Source organism: Arachis ipaensis, chromosome B05 (assembly GCF_000816755.2).
Source record: "Arachis ipaensis cultivar K30076 chromosome B05, Araip1.1, whole genome shotgun sequence".
In the NCBI taxonomy this organism is placed as follows: Eukaryota; Viridiplantae; Streptophyta; class Magnoliopsida; order Fabales; family Fabaceae; genus Arachis; species Arachis ipaensis.
Window position 1 is genome coordinate 143,712,507 of NC_029789.2, and position 8,374 is coordinate 143,720,880.

Sequence of the window (8,374 nt, forward strand, 5' to 3'; positions counted from 1 at the left end):
ATAATTTACTATTGAATGCCTATATAAAATTCTATGCATATAGAAATTAAATTCATATTTGAAATGGAAAAAAAAATAAAATCAAACATGCTAGAATATATTTCCTAGTGCCATTCTATTTGTTCTGTTTACACATAAGACTGGTATATTATAAATCTCTTATTACACCCACTCTTCATGCTTCAAAAGTAGTGATTCCAATGACTTGTTCTGCAAGCAATGACCACTCTGCTTCAATATTAGCCTGTGTTACTTTTGCCCATTCTTTCTCAGCTTTCAACCTTGGCACTTGGTTCCTCAAACCATCCCTTTCACTTCTCAGCATCTTTGCATTCTCAAATACTTCTCTCTTTCTCTTAGCAGCTATGTCACTCTCTGCTGATAAATCTGCAATCTCGGTTTTTATGGCATTGATTTGCACTTCAAGCTCCCTCTTCTTTTCCTCCAAAGATTCCAACTGATCCCGCAGAGTATCTTCGACCATCTTAACTCCCTTGTATTCTTCCTTGTTCCCTTTAAGTTCCTCTTTCACTTTCTCAGCTCTCAATAGTTCTTTGTCTGCTGATTCAAGTTTCACACTCGCAATGTTGTAATCCACACTCCATTGTGCAAAACTTGTTGAAAGCTGTGATAACAATGACTTTGTTATCAGAGAAACTCCTTCTTCTGGAGGCAAAGTGAGGAGATACTTTAGCTTATCTTTCAACAATCCAGAACGCCCAGGGTGTAACAAAAGAGAGAACTTTTTCGTGACCAAGTCTCGCAGAAACTGCAATTCTTTCTTTGTTTCTTCGCTAGGCCTTGTTATCACAGATACAATGTTGGCTTGGTTTCCATAGGGATAAGACTCAGAATCTGTCTCTGCTTCAAGGGAGGCATAAAATGCTTCCATGTTGTCCTCATTAACAGAAGATTCAACAATACTTGTGTATGCTTCTGCATTAGGCACTGATTGTTGACCATTATCGATTCTTGCTGGAAAATGAGTATGAGTATGACAAATGTCTACTTGGTTTTCATTTATATGATCAATAGCTTCTGCATTCGCTTCAACTAGGATAATTGATTTTTGTTTGCTCTTGTGGAGACCAATATTTTCAGAAACATGAGGATTTGATGAACTGTTGATTTCTTTACCAGAATTGATTTTATCTCCCACTTGTGTTTCATTGTTTATTCTTCTTGATGCAGTCATACTTGACTCCTGAAATCATGAAAAGAATAATAGTAAGAATAAAAGAATTTTCCCATATAGCAGAACTAAGAAAACTGTATTTTAATTATTTTAGGCTTACTGGGGCAATTCCATCCTTGTTAAATTTTCCTTTCTTATGATGCTTTAGCTCTTCCTCATTGATACTAACAAAGGCTTCTTGTGTTCCTCTTGAAGGATCCATAAGTATTTTGTGGGAATTGGCATCTACAAGATCAACAAAGAAAATGCAATTAGATTAGTAACAATACTTACTCCAATATCATGATATTTTTCAATGTTGTATGGATCTTATTTACCATACCTGTTTCTTTCTCATGATTTGAGATTTTGCATATTTCTGGGATTTGAAGATTGATGGAAGCTGAATGTTGCTCCTCTTCAACTTCCATGTACTGGTTGTCAGTCTCACTGTCTAGTTCCAACTCCTCATCATAATCAGACAAATCATCACCTGTTCTTTTTCCGGAATGAAGATTTCCCAAGAGCTCAGCTATATTCNATGTTATCATAGGCACTATTTGAGCCATGTAGATCAGGACTAATAAAGGAGACATCATGGATGTTCATTCTTTCCTTGTAAAGATGGATTCCACAGCCTTTAACAATTACATCTTTTGGCTCATTCATGACTGAACATGAAATCTTCACATGATTCCAGTCAGACTTTATTTGTTCCCTGATGTTGTGTCGTTCGCTTTCTGTGAGGTAAATTTGCAGATCAAACAACCATACATGATCCACTGGCCATCCTCTTTTTTCTTGAAATACTAGGAGGTCATTGATGAACAAGTGGAATTCGCACATATGATCGGTTCTCTGTTCGTCTTGGCCTCCTAACAGAAAAAATAGAGCAATGTTGGGGAACTTTCTACGAACCCAGAAATCTGCAGACCCTCCTTTGCAGCAATGGTCAAACCATTTTGGAATTTGTCTCCTTAGCACAACAATGTCTAAGTACTCAACTTCATGAAATGCCTGTTACAGGTTAACAAAATTGATCATTCTTAGCAGCTAAAACAAACATGCCAATGATAAAGTTCAAGAAAGAGAAAGGACAAAGGAGAAATATGAACCTGACTCAATATTACATCTGATGACCGCGAAGTCAATGACATGCAATTCCTTGCATTTATGTATTGTAAGTCTGGTGGAAGCACTGAAATATCTCTAAGCTGATTGCAGTTATCAACATGTAGCAGCAAGAGGCTTGAAAGATCTTCAATACAATCAGGAATTGTTGTGAAGCTATTATTTGATAGGATCAACCATTTCAATTGGAGAAAACAGCTGAGAATTAACTCAAGATCCTCATCTGATAGATCACAACTTTTGAGAGTTAGTCTACTTAACTTTGGGAGCGAATCAATTCTGTCCTTTAATAACTTCCACAAGAGTTTTGGAAGTTGAGGACATTCTTCCACATTCAGCTCTTCAATATTTTGAAACATGGTAGGATTGCTAGGTAGAACCTCAAAACTTTTGCAGGATCTCAAAATTAACTCTTCAATACTACTAAAGTTTTCAACTGAGTTTGGAAAGTCTTTTATGGCAGTCCCTCCTATATCAATATTTTTCATACTTCCCACTTTTTCCAAAACATTTGGGAAACTCTGAATGCTAGAACATTCCCTAAGGTTAAGGTATTCAAGAGATTTTGACCTCAGGCCACTCGGAAATCCCTCGAGTTTGGGACATCGTTCGGTGCTCAGTGTGACTAGTTTGTTGAGATGTCCAACAGAATCATGAATCTCAACCAAGTTTGGACAATCATTAGCAAGAATTCTTGTTAAATTTGGTGTTCCAGACACATCAGGTAATGTAGTTAGAGAGTCACAACCACTGAAGTTCATATATGTCAAATGGTCAAATTTCTGCATGATGCTCTCCCCGGTTCACAATAGCTATTGTCTTAACCTTTCTTATACATTCATAAACCAATATATCCAAACGTGATTTACATCTAAATACATTGATTTGTGAATGTACCAAAAAGGTTTAAAACAACAGTTATTGTGAACCGGATGTAGTAAATAGGAAGAAATAGTTAGTTCACAGAATATATGTATATGACATAAAGGATAGAAATAAGAATGATCATGAACATGCCTTGAATGGCTCATCCATTGTGAGAATACTATGGGGCAAGTTGAGTACAACAAGTGTCTCTGGATGAAAATCAGCTGGCAAAGAAGGTAAAGGATATTCATCCCAATCAAGCAATCTCAAATTATTTGGCAGATGATTGGGGGCTCCAGAAACTTGTGCATTCCGAACTATGAGAATCCTAAGTCTTTTCATATTCTCAAAGGTGTTGGAATTTAATGGAACCTTTTGTTTTAGGTTGGTCATGTCCAGCATTATGCCTTCAATTGCATCAGTTCCCTTTGTAATTACAAGCACCATTAATGAAATATCACATATACTGTCTAATGAGTATTTCTAGAAAAAGAAAAGAAAGTATTGCTTTGAAAGTAAATAAAGCTATGCACTTACTGTGTTTTTTGTCAGGACCTCAAGAACATCATCACAGTGCCATAGTCTTCTACGTTTCCCCGGATCGAATGGCGAATCCTTTCTAGCAATGTCTCTTCCAAGGTCTTGTATAAGATCATGCATCTTAATTGTGTTGGCATCACTAATAGTTACTAGAGATTTGTCAATAAGTACTCCAATGCCATATTCTGGAAAGAAACGTGAGGCCACTAGTGTCTTTTCCACATCCTGTCTAAAGTTTCCCTTGAAGAAACATGCAATGTCAAGGAAAATTTCCTTCTCATTATCATCCAAATTATCATAGCTTACTCTGAGCACATCTAAGATCTCTCTGCTTGGAATTCTTTCATATTTCTTCAATGCACTTTCCCATTCTTCAATTGTTTTGCCAAACAGATCAGAACCAATCACATTCAAAGCCAGTGGAAGGCCTTTGGCATATTGAACCATGCGGTTCGCAATGTTGACATAATTTTCCTTTGGTTGCTTTCTTCTAAAAGCATTTAAACTAAATAGCTCAAGAGATTCATGATCATTCAACTGTTTCATTTCATATATGTTTCCATTTTCAACCCCATGAGCAGTTAGCAAATGTTTGTCCCTTGTTGTTATGATGATCCTACTTCCGGAACCAAACCAATCATGGCTGCCAGCCAATGACCTCAGTTGTCGCAGGTTGTCGACGTCATCAAGAATCAGAAGAACCTTCTTGGTGCAAAGCCTTCTCTTTATTATGGGAATTCCTCTGTTCACATCACCCAACTTGATGTTTTCTCCAAGAAAATTATGGAGAAGAGTCTCTTGTAGTTGGACCAAACCATGTTTCACTGTATTTTCTCTCACATCAGCAAGAAAGCTTGACCCTTCAAACCTGCTAGAAATTGAGTTGTACACAGCTCTAGCAATGGTTGTTTTGCCAATTCCACCAATACCATAGATTCCAACCATTTTGATATCATTAGAATTTGGTGCTAGGAGCCTCAACACTTTTGACACTCTATAGTTTAATCCAACTGGGTGATCAGCAATGTGTAAGGAGGTAATGTTTAGTATGCTTGATATTTTCTCAGTAATCTCTTGAATAAACTTATACTCATACCTGTGACAATAATGATAAAAATCCATCTCCTTTAAAATTGAATTCATTGGGTTGCTCAGGTTTGCAAAGTGAGAAAGTTAGAGAAAACTAATCATTCTTAGTATTTAATGAGATGCACTTATGCTCAATGAAAGTTATCAATTATTTGCAAGTGATTAATTTTTAGTACTTTTTCATTTTGCAACCCTACACACTTTAGAGGGGCCAAATTAAAAAAATATATTAAGACTATCCAAAAATAAAATATTATGACTTAAAATGAGAATTTATAAGTGTACAGTGTAGGCATTCTTAAAAGACAGATGCATAAGTATCTTGCATTAATATAGAGTATGAGAAAGAACTGTATCCAAAGAGTATATATAATATAAATAGCCTAACCTGATAATTAGAGTGTAATGTAATTATTAAGACAAGATAACCAATATTTTGTTATCATCAGAATGTTGTAACAACAAGAATTACTCTAATAAATTTGGCTATCTACTTTAATTAAACATTTTGTTCTTATTGATCATATGGACAAATGATATTTCTTTAATCACGTGTAGCACTTTAATTTAAGTATACAATATTCTCTAACAAAAAATACTATTACTACATTTTAACTTGAAATTAACTTCAAGTTAGGTGTAAGGATTACTGGCTAGAGCTCATGATGATAAGCTAGGAGTCAACTTTCAAACAACATGATTATTGGTTTATTCCCTTATTTTGGTGCACTATAATATGAAGCCAACAAAGTGAAGATAATTCTCAGACTTGGTAAAGAACAAATTTAAATCTTACAATGACTTAAATTTAATATATAATCAATCAGACACACTACTGGAAAATGATGATTCAGGTTTGCAACACACAACTGGAGCAAAAATTAATCTAATTTACCAAAACTAATATCAAAATGATCATTAAAATAAACTTGAAAGAAAAGCTTATAAAGCAAGAAATGAGTATACCCATTTTTGAAACTCCATCCTGACAAATTGGCTGCTTCTTTCAATGCAATCCTCCACTTACTTACTGTCTCTTTGCCATGCCTTTCTTCATGCTTTTCCATTGACCTTCCAAAACTCTCCCTTTGATGCCTTACCACAGAAGCATCAACAAAGTAGAAAATTGGAATCACCAACTGTCCCTTCTTTTTCATGCACCCCATGATCTCAACCAACTCATCAAGACACCAACTTGAGGATGCATAGTTTTCTGAGAAAACAACCACAGCAATTCTAGACTCTTCAATTGCTTTGACTAGTGCATATGGAATCCCTTCTCCTTTCTTCAGCCTTATGTCATCTCTGAAAATGTGGATTCCCTTTCTGTCCAAGGCATCGGCAAGGTAGCCGGTGAAGTTGCGACGCGTGTCTTTCCCGTGGAAGCTCACAAAGACATCATATGTCCAACCATGGTTTGAGCAAGAAGTGGAAGAAGAATCTTGATTTGCCATAGATAGCTCCTAAAGCTATTCTTAGCAATTCCTATACATGCTTATTATTATGCTATCACAAAAAAATGTGAAAGAGTTTTAGATGAAACCATATGAAGTGCCATAAGTACCATCAAGCTAGCTAGATTAACTAATTTTTCCAGTTGACTTTGGTTACATAAATTGTTGGCACTTGGCATTATAATGGAACATATAGAAGTCAACGAAATGAGAACCCACTGTTAACATTGATATTGGTGACAAGTTGTCATATATTCATTTGGATTAATTAATTTTAGTTTTCCAAACTGACAAACTAACAATGCGAAGTATAAGTCACCATTAGATACTAACAAATAACTTTTTTTTTTCTTTTTTTTTCCTTTAATGATGATACGGTGTCTAAGCTACTAAATAATTTAACCTGTTATTATAATTATTCTATCCAAAATCTAGAAGGGAAAACCGAGGGAAAAAAATACTGGTGGAAATATTGTAAATCAATTCATAGTTTCGCTTACATAGTGAAGAATAAGTTAAAAATATGAAGGTTCTGCTTCAGGGAATAATAAAAAGTAAATGTTTAATAGATAATGCATGTTATACAATATATATAAATATGAAGGTTCTTATAAATTCCTGTTTTTCACAATCTACTAAAATTTTCTTGCAGTAGTGATCATGAGCATTCGGCAATGGTTTTTTTATTGTTTTTCTTTGTAAAAGTGTGATCACATTCCCATTGGCCACATTTTTCCTCAAATTCATCCAGTTGAAAATCCCTATACTCCTGTGTCCTGTCGAAAATCCAATCCTAGGTTTCGCACCTCTTCAAAGTTCAAAGCTCCATTAGAATGTTCGGGAATAATTATTAGAAATGCGCGCCAAATTCACTGAAGGAACAAAATTAGCACAAAATTACTAGAATAGATAAAATGGAGGAGGATTGGAGGAATATACTATTAAGTTATTTAGATACTAAACTTTTAAAATAACAAATATCCGCATGTCTAGCAACGAATATATAGTTCAGACAGTGCAAATTATTAAAAAATTGTGAATACAAATATTGTGTTCTTTACTTCTTTTAGATATATATTAATTTATGAATACATTAAAAAATGAAAACAACTAAACAAGATATAATGAAAGAAGCATATTTTAAAATGACTAGTTCATTGTAGAAGATGTTGGTAATGAGACAACTATGTAGTCGAAAAATATAAGCCACTTCAAAATACTAAGATATTAATTAAGAAAATAATAATGTCACTCCTTGTCTGATTTTTTTTATTGTATTCTGTATAAATTTATAAAAGAAATATTATCAAAATAAGAGTGATATAACGATATTATCATCTTTTTATTAATTATAATGAATAAAAAAAAAAATACTAAGATACTAAAAATTGTCTAACAATGAAATTGTAATTTATGCAAATATTTAACTGCATATTATCTAATACAATAATAAATAGCTTAAAGCTATACTTTAATGTTGTTAACAATATAAAATATTTTATTTTGAAAGTGTATTAAAAACAATGATATTGTAAAAATATAAAAGCACACGCATTAAAGAAAAAAAAAAAAAGAATACCACAAATGCATTTACCTTTCACTATGCTAGTTCCACTTTGCTGTGTTGAATCCACTGAATTAGATTCCCCAGTAACATTATTATAAGGATTGGTGAATTGGACATCCTTCATGCTATTTTTTCCTTTGAATACATGAATTCCAATTTGCATGTCAATTTCTGTCCATCCCCTTGGAGAATAGACATCAACAAAAATCTTGGCATGATTCCATTCTTTATTTCTCACAAGTGCTTCATTCACACTGTTTTCATTATTCATTTGTTTTTCATGGAGAATGAATATATGATCAGCTTCTGCCTCTTGCACAAACCAATACTTCTTGTTCTCTAGAAGCCACTTATTTACAGTATTGCCATTGATCTCCAATTTGGGGCAAAAATAGAATGCTATTTGGTGTTTACCCAATGCTCCAAGGAAAACACAAAGTGAAATGGCAGGAAACTTATTTCGAAACCAGAAAGAGACTGATGAATTTCCATTTTTACAGGGATGGAACCACTCTGGAATGCAATTCCCTGACCCTGGCACAAAACGCCATA

At 34.1% G+C, this 8,374-nt stretch overlaps 1 pseudogene; it reads right to left on the reverse strand.

Moving 5' to 3' along the window:
• LOC107641420 lies at positions 39 to 8,368 on the reverse strand (annotated as a pseudogene).